This window comes from Phyllostomus discolor, chromosome 3, assembly GCF_004126475.2.
Source record: "Phyllostomus discolor isolate MPI-MPIP mPhyDis1 chromosome 3, mPhyDis1.pri.v3, whole genome shotgun sequence".
Classification (NCBI taxonomy): Eukaryota; Metazoa; Chordata; class Mammalia; order Chiroptera; family Phyllostomidae; genus Phyllostomus; species Phyllostomus discolor.
In genome coordinates, this window is record NC_040905.2 from 138,589,260 (window position 1) to 138,610,389 (window position 21,130).

A 21,130-nucleotide genomic window follows, 5' to 3' on the forward strand; every position below is an offset into this window, starting at 1 on the left:
CTATTGTGTGGTGTGCACACCACCCTAAGTCAAATTATTTTCTAATAAGGTATTTTTTTATTTTACATAAGAAGCCCTCATGAGGAAACCACCTTATCATATATTTAGTGTTTTCAGTGTAGTGGAGAACACCATCTTCCTGTAGGCAGGCAAATCTTTCTTTGTTGTTCTAAACAAAATATTCTGAGTCACTGAACAGAATAGAGACCTGTGAGGTTGCACAAGGTCACATGGAGCCTTCCTCCTTGCTCCCCCACGCTCTTACTTGATAAGCACAACTACAGTTTCTGGAAATAACAGAGTCAATCAAAAAAGAAAGAGAAGTAATTTTGGACTCCAGGATGGAGGATTAGCAGAGTAGCAGAAAGTCTTGCACACTCCCACCCAACCTTAGAAAGTCATCTAGGTCTGGTGTGTCCTGATCACTGACAGGGAACAAAAGGCAACTCAGAAGGCTCCTTCCTCTTATGGGTGGAATTTGAGTCCCTCTGATAATGATAGGCAAGCCGATACCAAAGAAAAAGAATCAGTTGGGAGACCTGCCAAAGAGACTGGCCAAGGGAACACTTTCTCCCCTCCATGCGAGGCTGAGGATTCCTTTTCTGCTGAGAAACAAAGAGGAAGATTGATGGAGCAGGCAAGAAGAGGTACTCTGCCATCCAGAGAGTGTCTTTGTCCCTGTGAACCTGAGATTTCTCTTTCACACCCAGAAACAGTAGAATGCATAGGATGGGCCTACCAAAATAAGCATCCATGCCTGGAAAGTCTCTTAGGTCCTGAGGCATCCATCACCAAGGGAAAACTGATGACCCAGCTATGGACACCCCTTCTACCCCTATGGGCAGCACCAGCAGAGATCAGTGGGAGCCCAACAGCATCAGGCATTGAGGAGACGGAAGTAGCACTCCAAAGGTTCTGAAATGAAACTGATTGGAATTGCAGTGTGAAAAAGTAGGTCATAACCTGTCTGCTAAACTTAAACATGGTGACATCCTCTTAAAAGAGAAGATTTAAGGAAGGAGAAGCAATGCATTGACTGTAGGAGATATCAATTCAAATGACCGTGCATTTTCATCTAAAACCATGAAGGCCAGAAGGAAGTTAGATAGTGTTTTTCAAACTTTGCAGAAAAGGAACCATCAACTATGAATTCTATATTGGCTAAAACTCATTAAAATAAAGAAAAAATAAAGACATTCTCAGGCAAAGGGAAATAAAAAGAATCTGTTATTAGCAGAATGACTTTAAAGATTGGCTAAAGATGGTTCTTTAAGAAGAAAGAAAATAAAAAGGGGAAAATGTAGTATTTAGGAAGGAAGAATAAACAATGGAAAGAACAGGGGTATTTGCATGACAATAGACTATTATTTTTCCTCATGAATTTTGTAAGTTATATTTTATGATACTTTAGATAATGCACTGTTACAGGATGATAAAGAATTCAAGGCTGCACCTTTTACCCATAAAGTTGTCATTATTTTATAAGCCAGTGAATGATGTAATTCCAAATCCCATTTTAGAGTTTGCTTACACAGACCAGGTCTCACATCATTTGCTGTAGGTATAGTCCCCTGGGGAGAAAATAAAGATTCACATGCAGGAGGTGTACTAGGGAGTGCCTCAGGATTGAGACCTATGAGAAGTGAAAGAAGTAGTATTGGGCAAAGGTAGGTAGTGAACAGCAATGCAGTTGTAATAAGGATCTCTCCTGATCCTATTCATAATTTTCCAACTTAAGTCACGGAGCTGAGCCTTTTCACTCCACACTGTGGACTCTCATTTAATATGGACTGCTCTCTGGAGGATTTGTATTGTTAGAGAGGGATGTTTCAAAGGGACAGTTTCAAAGTAACTCAACTCAGTCTTTCAGAAGCAAAAGTTTTAGCAGCTCAGCATCTGAGGACTGAAGGGAGCATTCCAGTGATACATTGTATCACCCATTATGTGCCATTTGAAATGTTGTGTGTGTATGTGTTTTAGAGAATGGGGAAATAGTACAAGGCTAAGCAGTACAAGAGAAACTGGAAGTCTATAACCCTCCTAAAGCCCTCCTAATTACTGCTTACTAGTTGTAGAAATGATAGCACAATTTTTCCAGTCCTTTCTACATGTAGCTGGAGGACCTGTATGTGGTAGTCACTTCTAAGGAGGAGTGATAAAATAGGGTCTGTAAAATACATCCATACTTAGCACAACCATGTAAGAAGACTGGCCTTCCCACATTGCTTACCATTTAGAGAGAAAATTTCTAACCTCAGTCTGTCATGCTAAGAAGTTGTAGCAGTCCTTGACTTTCTGTGCTATAAGAGGACAACTGAAGTCCTTGCCAGACAACAAAGAGTATCCTATTTTCAATATTATACATTCTTGTTGTGTTGTGGCTTATGATTTTATAACTAAATAGTTATCTTCTAAAAGAAAATATTACATTGTTTCTTTTAGTCACAACAACCATAGGGTCTAGGACAGTAGAATGAGTATTTGAAGATATTTCCCCAAAGCACCTTGAGGCAACATAAAGAAGAAAATGTCAGCATATTCCATCTTAGATCCTAATATTTGGTATTAAATTTGCTCTTTATTTCTTTTCTACTTAGATGCATACAAGTGCTTTCACAGAGTTCACAATTTTAAATTTTTAGCTCAAAAATATGTCTTAAAAAGATATTTTTATTTGGAGTTCCTTATCTAAGAGTAAAATGGATGAGTACTTTATTGTTAATACACTCAATTTAATGAAAGATCTAAAGTGGCACATTTTTATTTTTCAGTGTTTAATGAATTTCTTATTCATGCATGTTAATCATTATATTAGTAGAATACTGTTGGAAACAAAATATTCTGTTGTATCAAAGAAGTTGCTCATAGCATTCCATTAAGTTCCAATTGTTTTTATTATCCTACCATTACTTTTATCACTTTGTGAAATAATATACTGAAAGATCATTTTGGAGTAAGGAAGCAAAATTACTCAAGTTGGATTTTAAAATGAGATAGTTTCAATTTACTCCTGATTTCTATTGAAAAGTGAATTGAGTTTTGTAAATGTGAAGTATTTTAGAAATTTTTCAAAAGATAAAACTATTACTTTATCTGCCACAAGTGATACAAATTAGCAAGCTGTGGCCTTATTTAACACCACATTCAGCCACAGACTCACTACATCTTTAACAATGCTGATAACACATTCACATACTGAATCTTTGGAAAAGATATGTTTGTGATTCCAATACTTAGCTTTGACCATGAGGTCCATTCTTCTTTGTACAACATGCAAGGAGGTTGTGAATGGTGAAGTGGAAGATAAAAATTAAAGGTAAAATTATTGCATCTGTATATGTTATCTTAGTTTGAAATGTCAAATTTATTCTTATGGACATTCAGCCTGGATTTATTTTACATGCAGTTCAGTTAAGCATAAGAAAAACTGAGCTATTTTCTTGAAGAAACCTAAACTCTTTTTGCTGATTCATTTAAAAACAGTTTTTAAAAGATATTAAACTATTAACAGTTTTTAAAATATTAAACTTGGGATCTATATTACTAATTTTTACATAAGAAAGCCTAAAGTTACTGGATTCTTGTCCAAGCAGAACATGGCACACTATTACATTTTCTTAAATGTTTGGAGGAGAAGTGACTATAATGTACTTTTTAGTTAAGATTTTTTTAGATTATTATGGACATTTGCTTCTTGATTGCAAAATTCCTTAAGAAAAATTTGCTATATGTCAGCCATAGGTATCAAAAAGAAACACTTTTTGTCAGTTAATTTAGCCCCTGTGTTATTATTATGCACTGGGACTAGGCAGTTTTTTTCTATAGTAAGTCCTCATTTATTTTTTAAAAGTTTTATTAAATCTATTGGGTTGACATTGGTTCATAGGGTCATAAAGGGTTTTAAGTGTACATTACTATGATACTACATGATCTGTATATTTCATAGTGTGCCCACCACCCAAAGTAAATCATCTCCTGTCACCATATATCTGGTCTCCTTTACCTTGTAGCACACCCTCTACCCCCTTCCCTCTGGTAACCACCATACTGTTGTCTGTGTCTATGACTTTTGATTTTATACCCCACATACAAGTGACATAATAGGGTTTGTAGCTTTTTCTGACTAACTTATTTTGCTTGACGTGATGTTCTCAAGGTTCATCCATGTTGTTACTGAAATATTTAAATATGCAGGTCACCTAAGGGTAACTGAAGAAGATATTTGGAAGGAAAATAAGTATTTCATCTTGTTTCAAGATATTATCAGCAGATTAATTTCTAAAGTAGCATTTTTTGAACACCAGCACAAGTACTGAAACAATGGGCAAAGAATAAAAATGCTGTTTTTCTATTAATATAAGAAAAGTAATGATTTAAGAAGAGATGGTCTACTCATGGAGGTTTTGGCGTCTGTAACTTTGAAGTCTTTAATTAAACATAGTTTGAATATATCTAGATATATAAATAAATATGGATGCACACACATATATGTATTATATATCATCCATATGTGCATATATAATTACATATATAACACATATACATATATAATCAAGGAGTTTGAATATCTTGTGAACAAATTCCCTACAAGTACTTCACACACCTTTTTTTAATATTAGTTTTGTATCCATTCTAAAGCAACTTGTAAATTAGAGCTAGAATTATGACATAGAAAAAGTTTATTTTACTTATTACTGGTTTTTAAATACATAATTAAATTGCTTATATTAAGAGACCTGTTGGCTTAATTTCTGTATCAGAAATTCTTGTTTTTTATTAAGTTTTATTTATTGATCTGGATGTTGCATAATAGTGTTCTTGTTTATTAGAGAAGCTCTAATTGATTACTCTGGGAAAGTCTAAATTCTGTTCTCCAAGTTTACTGCCATTCTCAATTGCACACTCTGCACAGCTGCCAGAGTGACCTTTATAAAACACAAAACTAATCAAGTCACTCGCCAGCTAAACATCTTCAGGAGGTCCCCATAGTCACCCAACAGAAGTTCAAATGCCGTATTGTGGCCGCAGGATAGCTCATGGTCAGACCCCTGATGATTGCCCTTTACTGGGGCAGATTACGGAATCTGACATGCTATTTTTGTCACTTGCACAATGCACTCCTCAATCTTTCCTGAACTGTTCTTACACCTGCATCATTTTTGCTTCTAATTTGAATTCTTCTCCTGACTCCCAACCTGAATCTGCCTTTGAATCTTTGGAATTTTCAAAGTCCTCTCTGCATTTTTTACTATTTGTTGTCGACTACACCAGTGTAAGTCCTCACCTTGATTCTTAGATTGACACCCCTGCCATTCACTTCACAGGGGCATTTAAGATGCCGTCATGTCAGCTTTATCTTTCTGCCTCCACCTCAAGTTCCAAACACACAATAGAGCATGATACTTCTTGAATTTTAAACATACATTTTCACATTTATTTTTCAATAATAGTTAATTCAGTGTTTTGAAGACTTTTCCTCTGTTCTTTGTTACAGGGCAACCTGTACAAAGCTATGGGTTAATACCTATAAATAACATCTACAATAACTTTCTTAAACAGACACTCATTTTCATCATTCTTTCAACAAATATTTATTATCTACATGTCATACATTCCTTGTTGGGGAAACTGCAGAGTACAAATCACTTAAATCCCAACCCAATGAAGCTTATATTACACAATGTGTCAGATTGGTCATACCTATAAATTTAATGTATATGCTCTTAGCTTTAGGAAAAATATCCCATAGCAGATTGCAGAATCTGATTATTTTTTTATTTTCAGTCATTAATCTCCCTATAAGTAAAAATAAATCTCTAATGTAGTAGAGGTGATATATATTATATTTCTTTATTTTAATATGTTATATGGTTGTGACTGAGATTTGAAACAAAGCTAAATACGATTAGACCTCATGTAAAGCCTTTGCTGGTGATATAAGCTTATGTATTAAAATCCTGAAATGCTAAGCCATAATTTTCAAGAACAAATGACAAAATAAGTGCTCTTTATTCATGTAAAAAACCTGTGAACTGAATATAAAGTTTAGTATGAAAATCTTCTAATAAAAATCTTTAGTGACAGTTAAAAAATCAGAGGTTTCACATGAAAAGTTTATACCCTGGATTCAACCCTTCAGGTTGTAGTTTTCCTGTACATTAGATGTGGTAATGGAAGGGATATTATACAAACAAAGCAAAAGAAAACATATACTTTTTTATAGTGTGCTTTCAGAATAATTTTAAAACTCAATTTTCACAGACTAAGGAGTTTGTATGCATCTGAAAGCACTTTATTTGGCTTAAGGTATTTTTCTATAAAGAAGTACATGATTATTGATAGTCATTGTGTTACCTCAAGTTACCAATAAATTAATATATTTATAAAATGTTTTCCAACATAAGTGCTAGAAAAAATCATGTCCATTTAAAATATTGGAGATGTGAATGATAATGGGTAAAATACAATAAAAATAACATAATAAAATAAAATATTGGGGTTGTGAAAAGACAGTGCTGAGTCATTCAATAGGTGCAGTCTCTGAGATTTCAGTTTGGTGGTCATAACATAGCAACAGCAGGAAAGCATGCATGGTTAGCATGTCATTAAATAGTTCTCAGGCAAAGATGGCATCAAAGGCAAAACTATATACAAGTTGGATTGACTCACACAGTTTCATTCTTTCTGCATACCACTTAAAAATATGAGCATGTTTGTTTAATTAATTGTATTCCCAGTCCATTGATTCATGCAACAAATAGTAATTGAACACTTACTATTGTCAGGATCTGTCTAATTGAAGCTCAAAATCTAGCAGGAAAAAAAACGTAAGATGTAAATGATTTGGCAGAATTACAATTAGTCTTAGGACAGAGGAATATACGAGGGAGGGCTAAAGGGAGACAGGTAGAGTCAGTGACCTCTGCAAGAGCTGTTCAACAGATGCGCTGCACATCCTTCACAGAGCTATGTAAGGATTAAACAAATATACAAATATGTGTTACAGTATTTTAGCTCCTTTCACTTGGTACATACTTAGCACATTTCCAAATATAGAACAGATAAATTATTAGAAATGTGAGAATCATATTTGAGTGACAAACCTGAAATCAACAGGTTTGATAGTTAAGGACTAACACTTATCATATTGTGGTGGGAAATTACCTGATAGAGGTTTCTACTGTTCAGTGGAGGCATATGGAACCATCATCATTGGCAGAGTTACATCAGCCTTAATGATGGAGGCTTTTTACTGTGACCTCTAACATGAGGAACATCTCATAGTTTCTATTCACAGGCAAATTCCTTAAGTGAGGAAGATGAAAATGCTGGATCCATGAGGGAGAAGTTGAGAGGACAGAATATATAAAAACAATAATTCATAGTAGCCTAGATTTTTCTGTAATAAAAAGCAATCTCAAAATCTTAGTAGTGTCTTAAAACAAGAAACATTTAGTAAGCTACATGTCTATTAAGATTTGGCCATGGGTCTACTCCATATCTTCAATCAGGGACAACTGAGCAGAGAAAATATCTGCTTCTACGAGTTATTTCAACTTTGAAAAACGTAATTTGACTTAATATTCCATTCTCTAAAATTCATATGGTGAGATCTTTTGTCCTTTGTGATAGAACATAAAAGACTCTCCAAGAAAGGGAATAGAATATGTATGAACAATAATACTGTCTTACATGAAGTTATAAAGTAGAATTTTCAGGACATAAACTAACAAAATCTAACTCTTTTTATGGAGTGCACAATGGGCTTTAATATTACTGCTTCATAATTTTGTTTGTTAAGTGAATTTTCAGTTTAAAGGAGTTCAGAAAAAAAATGAACCAATACAAATCCTCTCATGCTGTTCTGGACCCACAAACTGTAAACCTTCCATATGGCATCAGGATTGCCACTTAATGTTCGGTGCATGAGGGACGTTACTGATTGACATTAGGCATAATGTATGCACATAACCTTGGAAAAATATTGTGAGGTAAATTGCAGAATGTATAAGAAGAGTTTTTTCATTGATTCCTTATTACCTCTTTAAATCAATAAGGATGAATTATAACTATATTTCATAAATGTAGTGAGATTTGAGCACTGATTATATAACACTTCTATAATGAATTAATTTGAAACTATCCACAATAAGTATATGAGGCTAATATATTTAACTGTAATTAAAATTGTTTGAGAAAATTGATATAAAGAAACATAATATATATAATATATAATGTTTTTCAGAAGATTCTGATTAAAATACAATTTATGTTAAACTTAAAAATAAAACTTTCAATAAACTTAGTAATACTATGTTTTCAAAAGTTTAGGAAGGTAAAGCTAATTACTAAAAACTACCTATAGACCACAAGGCCGGAAGGCCGAATCTGGCCCTCCACCTTGTTTTATCCAGCCTGGAACCTTGTTTCTACCCATTGGCAGCATGGAGCTCTCACTTAGCTGTTAGGGAATAGTTATATTTATACAGTCCTAAAATTACATTTGGCCCTTTGAAGGCATACACAAGGCTAACATGACCCCTGGTGAAAATGAGTTTGACACTATTGCCATAGACTGTTTCTAATTGCACAATTTATAAACTGACCTAAAATAAGAACTTGCTCAAACTCTTTTATTTCCCTTTTTTTCATTTCCCACATCTGTCTACTTTTATTCATTGTATTTCTTCTTAACACCACCTGAAGAAAATGTCAAGTGTTCAGAAAGCTGATGACTAAAACATCATTCACTACTCTAGAACATCATTTTTCTGAAATGTGATTTTGTCTAAGATGTTTTTGTATTTAAAAACTTGCTCTGTTATGTGTACCTCAGTTCAGCATCTCAACTCTAGTTTTATACTTGCAAGAGTCTCCAAAAATCCCTGATCCTAAATTTGCTAATTAAAAAAGAAATGATGAAGATAATTAAACTAATGCTGAATTTTATAGGGATGCTTTTAAAATTAATGTAGAATATGATATAGTAAATGTCTGACACATAATAGGTCTTTGTAAAGTAAAAAGTTAGTAGTAACCTTAAATCATTTCTCTCTCTCTCTCTCTCTCTCTCTCTCTCTTGTGAGTCTCAGGAAATAAAGGAAAAATATCCAGTCAAGTGTCCTGTAAATATGCTAATGACAGACACACCCTCCTTATTTATGCAATGCTTTAGCAGGATGTACAAAAAGTACCCAGCCATGTGCTATGAAAAACAGACATTTATAGAAGAAGACACAAGATATAAGAAATATTGTACATAGGACAATGACACCTCAGTCCCATTCAAAGTAGGCACCTTGGGACCTCATAAAGTTCTCCCAGTCACCATCAGTTGCTCTGTCATATTTCCCTGAATCTCACTGACTGAGATCTGAAATCTCTTCCCTTTCAAAGGTGATTTCAGTTTTGGGAAAAGCCAGAAGTTGCAGTGTGCCATATCTGGACTGGCAGGGAGCTGAGTCACCTGAGTGATGTAATGTTTTACCAGGAAAACTGCATAAGATGCGATGCATGAGTGGGCACATTGTCCTGATGAAACTACCAATCACCAGTTGACCATAGCTGCAACCTCTGAATCTTCTGAATACTTTCTGGAGAGGAATGTTCAAGCTTAATACAAAATTTGATTCAGGTTTGTTGCTCTACTCGCTTAGTCATTTTGAATTTGAGGGCCACACAGCACACATGCTCACTCAACAGCGTCTAGCAACCCCATTGACTAGTACAGTGAAGTTGTCATTGTTCATGCATATGCATTACAGTCTACTCTCCTTGGCTTCCAGGTTACACCAATGTCATGAGAATCATTCTTGTTATATTAATAATGGCTGGACTTTTTCTGGACAGGCCTCATATAACAGGCCCATGAACATAGTCAATGGTGTGGGAATTGCCTGAAGGAAGGCTGGGGGATCTGGGTGGAGGGAAGCAAAGAGGGAAAAATTGGGACAACTGTAATAACATAAACAATAAAATATAATTTAAATTTTAAAAAGTATACTTGATTAGACAGAAAACTCACAGTTCTTAAATACTTTTTTTCTCTGAATCAAATAAGTCAGTAGGCAAAACAAATGTCTCATTTTAAGTAACATTTTACAGTTTTCAAGGAGTTTCTTTTTTCACAATCATCATTATCAATTAACTGTACATTTTGTTTTTTAGCTCATTTTACAAATAATATTGCATAGACAAAGACATTAGCTGAATTGTTTCAAGTTTCTCAGCTAGTGATTTTTATGTTATATGGTCTAGGAGATGCAGTGTGTCCTTACCAGGAAAAAAAATTAAATAGAACAAGGGAAAAAAAAACAGAAGCCTTCTTTCCTTCCTTAACTCAACTGCTGTCACCCTCCCCAACACCCCTTTAAAGATTGAAATGATCAAAGAAATATACATATATAGAGAAAAAAATACTTGCAATAATCTGGAAAGCAATAAGTAAAGATTATATTGTGTCAGCCCTGAGATACTTCAAAAAGTGGGCATATTAATTTTATAACTTCCAGGGAATACTGTGATTAAACAAAAAAAAAAACTTGAATTAAACATTAAAGGAGAAGCACAACTTCATTGTTTAAAAAGTTGTACAGGAAAGAAGATTGCATGCACAGGTCTATCATTTTTTGTGTTTCTATTAAGAATCAGGACAGTTTGTATTAAAGTGAGCATCTATAGAATATGTGCTCTTTCCCAAAGCTAAGAGATGTGAAGTAGAGATACAAGACCGGGAAAGTGATGACTGTATTACATAACTACATTGACCACATTTTTCAAATAAGTTAGAAATTTACCATTTGTGAAACTAAATGGTCTCAAAATTCTTTCTAGGACTATGTGGCCATATCTCACTTTTTATTATGACTAGCCATTTTTTATATGAACATTACCTAACCCATCTGCAGCCCCCTTCTATCTCTAAGATTGATTATGGCTGACATTCTCAGCAGTCAGAACATCTTGCAAATGACTTCCTAGCCTGGAGAGCCCAACCAGAATGATATTCACTTCACTGCCTGCCTAGCTGTCTCCCATCTAGCCACTGAAACATTCACAAGAACACTTTTATTAAATTTGTTCAAACATGTGTTCAATTAGATGAAATCTTCTTAAAAATTGCACTAAATGTGAATGAGGAAAGTGGTAAATTGCCTCTGTATTTAAGTGTATTTTCAAAGGAAGATGAACTTATATCATTGGAGTTAAGCATTACATAGATAATATGCTTTTAGTTTGGCCATGTTCATACATTGTTTTCCTTCCTACACATATTAGAATCTATTAAATAAACTGAATATAAAGTGATAGTCCTAGTTGAAATGTCATATTTTATTTTCTATGTAGTAATTTTATAGAAGAGTATAAAAATATGTTCTAATGTAACATAAAAAATGGTATGGGGGCAACAACTAAAAGTCAACCTAGGGACATCATATATTTTTCTTACTTGATAAATAGAAAACTAAAAAGTCCTTACTTGTTTTGTCTAATAGAAAATATGTTTAGTATTACTGACTTATTCCTTGTAAAACAAAATGAAAATTTCAAGTAACACATTATACAGATTATATTAAATAATGTACTGAAGAGCTAATACATTTATTTTCTTTTTTTAATATTTTATTTATTTATTTTTAGAGAGGGAAGGGAAGGAGATAGAGAGAGAGAGAAACATTAATGTGCGGTTGCTGGGAGTCATGGCCTGTAACCCAGGCATGTACCCTGACTAGGAATCGAACCTATGACATTTTGGTTCACAGCCCATGCTCAATCTACTGAGCTATGCCAGCCAGGGCTAATACATTTATTTTCTTAATATTAAACACTATTTAATGACAAATGCCCTTTATTGGCTATTTAGTATGAGTAGTAAAGTATCTGGAATTTCTGAAATAGTATAATTAAAATGTCCTAAAACATTGTATCTGTTAAATTCATGACTTCCTATATATTGAGTGGTGATGGGAGACATTGACCATAATTTATTCATTTTTGGTTTACTGAGCTGATTCTTGTCACTCCTTTATCTCACTGTGCATATGGATGCATGTAAACAATATATGGTATTAGGTATAACCAGTATTGTACTTTTAAATGAGATATATTTCAACATTATTATTCCTTGCCACACTGATATTGGATATTTATTATATTAATTCTTTCACATTTGAGGATTTTAACTGCTGATCTATGAGTCAAAAATGAAACTATAGTTACATAGTTTTGGAATTTTTTAAAAGTTATGTGCAAAATTTGATTATTCATTTTTAGGAAGATTATTGGAACATCCATGAGATTCTTTAGAGTCTGTGACTCAAACACAAAGAGCCAACCTTCTAAGTATTTTGCAAGTGATACCTAAATAAATCATTTGGAATGAATTGTGCACATTTTAAGGTCCAATATTTTATTCCATGTATTTAAAAACTTTAATTTACTATTATTATTCTTGTTTGCATTATTAATTTGATTTATTTTTATTCTATCTTAATGTAAACTAATTTTGAAACTCTTTGTAAAAGACTGAACTGAATATGATGAAGTCAGAGCAATGATAAAATAAGGGTTTAGACAGAATAATAATGGGTGTCTTATCACATTATTAAAGAGATCTGGAGTTCAGCTCCAAGTTTCCTAGAAAGTAAAGTGAAAATGTATGGTCAATTACAGAAGAGAAGATAAAATCACACTATCTTAGGGTCAGAAATTACCTTCCTTGATTTTTCCTGAGTGTAAAACAATTATGGTACAAGGTTCCTTCTCATCCTCAGCTATTCCTGGCTCTCACTCTACCTAACTTCTTTCTGCATTACACAAAAGGATTCTGATAAGAAAGGAAAACAAAAAAAAAAAATTCAGGGTGATAAGGAGGGAGCTGGAGAGGTTATTTTGCATGTGAATGGATGAGAGACTATAAAGATGATAAAGGAGAACACTAGTACTTGAGAGATGTTTGATGAGACAAGCATAAAGAGAGAGGAGACACAAATATAAAGACCAAAATATAAAACAATGAGAAAAGATACTTTAAATAATTGTTTTCTCCGTACTTTGCAATTCACTTGCAATCCTCTAAAGAAAGCTATGTTTCTGAAAACCCCTAAGCATTTTGGGGCTAGACTTTGAAGTGAAATGTGTTAAAATGAATTAAATAAGGATGACATTTACTTGAGTAGCTCTATTGTCCTGGTAGCCAACCTAAACCAAAATATAAACTGGTAAATGCCTAAAGGTTATAAAGTTGAAACCTCAGGGCAACCACTCATAAGCAGCCAATTATGCTTTAAACTATTACAAATCAATTATTTCCTTATTTTGCTTGTTTTTTTCTCCACAAAAGTCTCTCCCTGAGCTTCTACAGGTGGAGCTTTCCTAACCACTTATGGTTTGGTGCTGCATGTACCTAGCTGACTTTGGCTCAAATAAACTTAACATTTTAAAAAATTTCTCCACATATTAAACATATATTTAAAAATATGCCTCATCCTATTTCTCTTTTAACAGGTGATTGACTGTAACAAACTACCTTAAACTCACACTCGGGTTTACAGGAAGAGAATACGTGGGTTAAATAACTATCACTATTAATCTAAAATGTTATATTAGTCACCCTGGCCACTTTCTTTCCAATTGGCTCCTTGATCCTGCTGAAAGAAAGAGTCAGTGATTCTGAAACAGTGTGCAGCCAAGTGGAGGGCCCCCAAAAGAGATTTGGAATGGGGTCCAGAACTCAAGGTGTCCAGGAAATATTAGGATGTCCTCCCCACTCCCCTCCCCACAGGTGTGAGTAGGGGAAGGGACAAAGGGAGCAGGGCCTTTGAGAGCTGTTTTGCATAGCAACAGCTTTGCAGCTAACCTCTGGCATGGTCACTTAACATATCTATAACTTTTAACTAGTTGCATAGATATGTTAAATAGATGTGGCCTTGCTCTGAGCTAGTGGAATGGAAATAACTCCTCCCAAAATGTAAATGGGGGACAGATCCCCTGAGTTACAGCACCTGCGTGGGAGCTTGGAAAAGATTGGCCCCTTGGCATAGGGCCACAGCTGCCCAGCCTCACTATGGCAGCCCAGTGCTGCTGGGAAGATATGAGAGTGCTGGCAAGTGTAGCCAATTGTGGGAAGAGTCAAATGGGGCTGCAGAGGAGGATTGGTGTGGGGATTTAAATCCAGACATGGCAGCCATTGGAGGAGAGAATCATTTGGTCGGTCTTTAGCAGAGTGGGGAATCCCACAACCCTATGAGAGAGAATCACCATGTGGCTTTAGCAGAGAACCACCACTCGGCTTTGGCAGAGTGGCAACCCCACTCCTAACAGCCATTGTGGGGAGAGACCATGTGGCTGTAGCAATAGAGAGAGAACCATGCAGCTTTGCCAGAGTGGAAACTCCTGTGGCCATGTGAGAGAGAGGACCACAGCTAGCAGAGTGAGGACCACGTGACTGTGGCAGTGCAGAGAACCATGCAGCTGTGGCAATAGAAAGGAGAGAACCATGTGGCTTTGCCAGCCTGGGAACCACTGCAGCTGTAGTAGGGGGAACCACCACCTGGCTTTAGCAAAGATCCGGGTGACACAGCTGATGGTGCCAGGAACCAAGGGAGGCCTACCAGCTGAGATGGATTATTGGGAAGAACTGGGGGCTGCCTGAGCCATGGACTTTTATTTCTTTTCCAGACTTATGGTACCCCAAATTAGGGCAGGGCGAGAAGAAAGCACTGTGGGCATCTGAGGGTATCCTAAAGGACTTTTTTAATCATTTTTCAAACACAGTTTTCTCCTTTTTACTCCCAATCCAGTCCCACCTCCCACCCTCCCCACTTCCCTCCCATTACCACCCTCCCCTTAGTTTATGACCATGTGTCCTTTAAGTTTGTTCCTGTGAACCCTTCCCACTGTCCCCTTAAATTCCCTCTTCTCTCCCCTCTGGCCACTGTCAGCCTGTCCTCTATTTCAGTGTCTTTGGTTATATTTTGCTTGTTTCTTTGTTTTGTTACTTAGGTTCCTGTTAAAGGTGAGATCATATGGTATTTGTCTTTCACTGCCTGGCTTGTTTCCCTTAGCATAATGTTTTCCAGCTCCACCCATGCTGTTGCAAAGGGTAGGAGCTCCTTCTTTCTTTCTGCTGCATAGAATTCCATTGTGTAAATGTACCATAGTTTTTTGATCCATTCATTTACTGATGGGCATCTTGGTTGCTTCCAGCATCTAGCTATTGTAAATTGTGCTGCTATGAACATTGGGATGCATAGGTTCTTCTGAATTGGTGTTTTAGTATTCTTAGGATAGAGTCCCAGCAGTGGAATTGCAGGGTCAAAAGGCAGATCCATTTTTAGTTTTCTGAGGAAGTTCCATACTGCTTTCCATAGTGGTTGTACCAGTCTGCAGTCCCACCAGCAGTGCACTAGGGCCCCCTTTTCTCCACAACCTCTCCAACACTTGTTGTTTGTTGATTTGTTTATGATGGCCATTCTGTCTGGTGTGAAGTGGTATCTCATTGTGGTTTTAATTTGCATCTCCCTGATAGCTAGCAATATTGAACATCGTTTCATGTGTCTTTGGATTTTCTGTATGTCCTCCTTGGAGAAGTGTCTGTTCAAGTCCTTTGCCCACTTTTTAATTGGGTTACTTGTCTTCTTAGAGTACAGTCTTGTAAGTTCTCTATATATTTTGGAGATTAAACTGTTGCCTGAGGTATCATTGGCAAATATGTTTTCCCATACAGTTGGTTCTCTTTTAATTTTGATACTGTTTTCTTTGGCTGTGCAGAAGCTTTTAATTTTGATGAGGTCCCATTTGTTTATTCTTTCCTTTATGTCCCTTGCTCTAGGGGACAAGTCAGTAAAAAAGTTTCTTCGTGAAATATCTGATATTTTCCTATCTACGTTCTCCTCTAGGACTTTAATGGTGTCACATTTTATATTTAAGTCTTTTATCCACCTTGAATTTATTTTTGTACATGGTATAAGTTGGTACTCAAGTTTCATTTTTTTGCACGTGGCTGTCCAATTCTCCAAACACCATTTGTTGAAGAGGCTATTTTTATTCCATTTTTTGTTGCTGCCTCCTTTGTCAAATATTAATTGACCATTGAGACTTGGGGTTATTTCTGGGCTCTCTGTTCTGTTCCATTGGTCTATGTGCCTGTTTTTATGCCAGTACCAGGCTATTTTGATTACAGTGGCCTTTTACTATAGTTTAGTGTCGGGTATTGTGATCCCTTCTACTTTACTCTTCTCTCTCAAAATTGCAGCAGCTATTCAGGGTCGTTTACGGTTCCATATAAAGTTTTGAAGTGTTTGTTCTATGTCTGTGAAATATGCCATTGGTACATTAATAGGAATTGCATTGAATGTGTAAAATGCTTTGGGTAGTATGGACATTTTATGATATTAATTCTTCCAATCCATGAACACGGTGTATGTTTCCATTTGATTGTGTCTTCCTTGATTTCTTTCCTGAGTGTTATGTAGTTTTCTGAATACAGGTCTTTTACCTCTTTGGTTAGGTTTATTCTTAGATATTTTATTTTTCTTTTTGCTATTTCAAACAGGATTTATTCCTTGATCTCTGTTTCTGCTGTTTCGTTGTTGGTGTACAGAAATGCATTTGATTTCTGGATATTGACTTTGTATCCCGCTGTTATGCCAAATTCATTTATTAGGTCAAGCAGTTTTTTGGTGGAGTCTATAGGATTTTCTATGTATACTATCATGTCATCTTCAAACAGTGACAGTTTTGTTTCCTCCTTTCCAGTTTGGATGCCTTTTATTTCTTTTTCTTGTCTGATTGCTGTGGCTAAAACTTCCAGTACTATATTGAATAGAAGTGGTGAAAGTGGACAGCCTTGTCTTGTTCCTGATCTTAGTGGAAAAGATTTTAATTTTTGGCCACTGAGTATGATGTTGGCTGTAGGTCTCTAATATATGGCCTTTGTTATGTTGAGGAATGCTCCCTCTATTCCCACTTTGCTGAGTGTTTTTATCATGAATGGGTGCTGTACCTTATCAAATGCTTTTTCTGCCTCAATTGATATGATCATGTGGTTTTTGTCTTTGCTTTTGTTTATGTGATGTATTACATTTACTGACTTGTGAATACTGAACCATCCTTGCATCCCTGGAATGAATCCCACTTGGTCATGGTGTATGATCTTTGTAATGTATTGTTGGATGCGGTTTGCCAGTATTTTGTTGAGGATTTTAGCGTCAGTGTTCATCAGTGATATTGGCCTGAAGTTTTCTTTCTTTGTTGTGTCTTCATTTGGTTTTAGAATTAGGATGATGTTGGCCTCATAAAAAGAGTTCGGGAGACTCCCATATTTTTGGATTTTTTGGAATAGTCTGTGAAGGATAGGGGTTAGCTCTTCCTTAAATGCTTTGTAGAATTCTCCTGTGAAACCATCTGGTCCCGGGCTTTTGTGTGTTGGGAGTTTTTTGATTACTGCTTCAATTTCTTTGGTTGTTATTGGTCTATTCAGGCTTTCTGCTTCTTTTTCATTGAGTTTTGGAAGGTTATATTTTTCTAGAAATTTGTCCATTTCATCTAGGTTTTCAAATTTCTTGGCATACAGTTCTTTGTAGTAACTTCTTCCAATCCTATGTATTTCTGTGGTATCTGTTGTAATCTCTCTTCTTTCATTTCTGATTGTGTTTATTTGGGTCTTCTCTCTTTTTTTCTTGATAAGTCTGCTTAAAGGCTTGTCGATTTTGTTTATCTTTTCAAAGAACTAGCTCTTGTATTCATTGATCCTTGGAATTGTGCTTTTAGTCTCTATGTCATTTAATTCTGCTCTGATCTTGGTTATTCCCTTCCTTCTGCTTGCTCTGGGCTGCCTTTGTTGTTGTTCCTTGAGGTCTTGTAGATGTAGGGTAAGGTTGTTTGTTTGGAACGTTTCTAACCTTTTGAGGTGGGCCTGTATCGCTATGAACTTTGCTCTCAGGGCTGCCTTGGCTGTGTCCCATAAGTTTTGGGTTGTGAGTTCATTTTCATTTGTTTCCAGAAACCTTTTGATATCTTCCCTAATATCATTCTTGACCCATTCATTGTTTAATAGCATGCTATTTAATCTCCATGATTTTGAGTGTTTTTGTTTTTTTTCCTTGGGGTTGGTTTCTAGCTTCAGTCCCTTGTGGTCTGAGAAAATGCTTGATATGATTTAAATTTTCTTGAAATTCTTGAGGCTTGTTTTGTGTCCTATCATGTGGTCTATCTTTGAGAATGTTCCGTGTACATTTGAAAACAATGTATATTTAGCTTCTTTTGGATGGAGGGCTCTGTATATATCAGTAAACCCATTTCCTCAAGGGTATTGTTCAATGCCACAATATCTTTGTTGATATTTTGTTTGGAAGATCTGTCCATTATTGATAGTGGGGTGTTAAAATCTCCCACTATAATTGTGTTGCTGTCCATATCTTTCTTGAAGTCCTCAAAGATTTTCTTTATGTATTTCGGTGCTCTTATGTTGGGTGCATATATATTTACAATATTTATGTCTTCTTGGTGGATTCTTCCCTTGAGTATTATGAAGTGACCTTCTGGGTCTCTCTTTATGGACCTTCTTTGGAAGTCTATTTTGTCTGATATGCGTATTGCTACCCTGGCTTTTTTTTCCTGTCCATTTGCTTGGAAGATTTGTTCCTCACTTTCAGTCTGTGTAGGTCTTTTATCCTGAGGTGGGTCTCTTGTAGACAGCAGATATGTGGGTCATTTTTTTCTTATCCATTCAGCTATGCTGTGTCTTTTGATTGGAGCATTTAATCCATTTACATTTAAGGTTATTATTGATAGGTACTTATTCATTGTCTTTTATGTACGTGTGTTCCTCTCTCCCTCTCTTTTCCCTCCCTTCCTTAAAGCAGTTTTTTTAGAATTTCTTGCATAGCTGGTTTCGTCGAGGTGTATTCTTTTAGACTTCTTTTGTCTGGGAAGCTTCTTATTTGGCCTTCTATCTTGATCGAGAGCCTTGCTGGATATAGTAGCCTTGGTTGCAGCCCTCTGGTTCTCATTACCTGGAGTATTTCTTGCCATTCTCTTCTGATTTGAAGTGTTTCCATTGAGAAGTCAGCTGTTAGCCTTATTGGGGCTCCCTTGTATGTTACTTCCTTTTTCTCCCTTGCTGCCTTTAAGATTCTCTCTTTGTCATGAAATTTTGTCATTTTAAATATGATGTGCCTTGGAGTGGGTCTCTTTGGGTTCCTCTTGATTGGGATTCTCTGTGTTTCCTGGATTTGTGTGACTTTTTCTCTCATCAAATTAGTGAAGTTCTCCTTCATTACTTGTTCAACTAGGTTTTTGATCCCTTGCTCTTCTTCTTCTCATTCTGGTATCCCTATTATACGGATATTATTATGTTTCATATTGTCTTGCATTTCTCTTAATCCCTCTTCATTCTTTCTGAGCCTCTTTTCCTTTTCTTGCTCTTTCTGGATGCTGTTTTCTACTTTGTCCTCCAGCTTGCTAATCCCATCTTCTTCTTCATCGATCCTGCTTTTCATTCCTTCTACTGTGTTTTTGAGTTCAGAAATTTTATTCTTCATTTCCTCTTGACCTTTGTTGAGAGTTTCTATTTCCTTTTTCATGTTTATATAGTTTGCAGTGAGATTGATGTAGTTTCTCTCTAATTTCTGAAAGCTCATTGTGAGTTCATTGAACTTCCTGGTAATCATTGTTTTGAACTCACTATCTGATAGTTGAGTTGCCTCTATTTCATTTAGCATTTTTCCTGAGGCTTCCTCGTTTCCCTTCAATTGGGGTTGTTTCTTTGTTTTCTCATTGTTTGTGGATTTCTTCTTTTTTCTTCTTGTTTGTTAATTTGATCTGTTCTGATTCCCTTTAATTATGGTGTGAACTTCTGTGGTAGAATATTTGTGAGATTCAGTGGTGCAATCTCCTTCTTGTATCCTGGTTTTCACAGCTACCGCCTACTCTTTTTTGTGATCAGTTGGAGGAGTAAGGCAAAATGGTTTAAAACAGCAAGACAGTATACTATGATATTTACTTTAGCAGCCAGTAGAGAAGAGATGGGTTATCCTTTGGCTCCTTATAGTGTTAACCGTGATCCTCCACCCCACTATCCACGTTTTAGAAAGGATGGAAAGAAGGTAAGACTCTTATTGGGGACGAGAGGATTTTTAGTTGGATCTAGAAAACTGTGAGGCTGTGGGAGGTCAGATTCTAAGGTTGGGTTTGACTAAGGATTAGTATATAGGAGTAGTGAGTAAAAGAATAGAGACAACCCCCACAATGGTATAGTTCAGAAAATTGTAAAGTGGGCTGAGATCAGGTAGGGGTATTGAGAAGCATTTAAAATTGTATAAACTAGGTCTTACTAGCAGTAATAGTAAAGTGACAGTCTTGTGTCAGAATCGATGAGGTCTAGATAACAAGAATAAAGAGTATAGAACCTTGAGAGGTGTATTAATGGAACACAGATGAAGGATAGTAACTTATCAACACCTTGTGACTGAGATGCCAGGGGGAACCTGTCAAATGACAGTATAACCAGCCAAGCAAAGAAGATTATACAGAAAGAAAAAGAATACCAAAATATTATTAAAATAAAAAATGTTAGAAAAGTGAGAAAAAGATAATGCAAATTTACAGTAACTTGCAAGATTAAAAAAAAGGAAAGGAAAGCAGAAGATGTAGTGCAGGAGAGATAAATTTGGAGTGGTAAGAATAATATTAGGATGAATGGAAGAGAAAGATAAGGGATTGCGAGATAAAAATAATAAGAATTGAAAAATAAAATGTCACATAAAACACAAGATAAAATCAATCAATCAACAACAGCTAGAGAAACCAAACTAAACAAAAAAAAAAAAAAAAAAAAAAAAGAACCTCTTTTTGGTTTCTAACTGGCCAGACCAGTTTTTCTGATCTTGCTGGCTTCAGCTGGCTGAGGGACCTTTGAAATGCTTTTCTCTCTCCCAGCCAGATCTCAGCAAGTCTGTCAGGTACCCTGGGTGCTCCTGAACACACTGGCTCTCTGGATTTCACTTCCACGTTCTGCTGGTGTCCTGCAGGTTTCCAGCTCTATGATCTCAGGAGGCACCAGGGACATTTTGGGATTCACTGTGCCCTTCCTGGGGATCGTAAAAGGGCACTTCCCTCCCCCAAACTT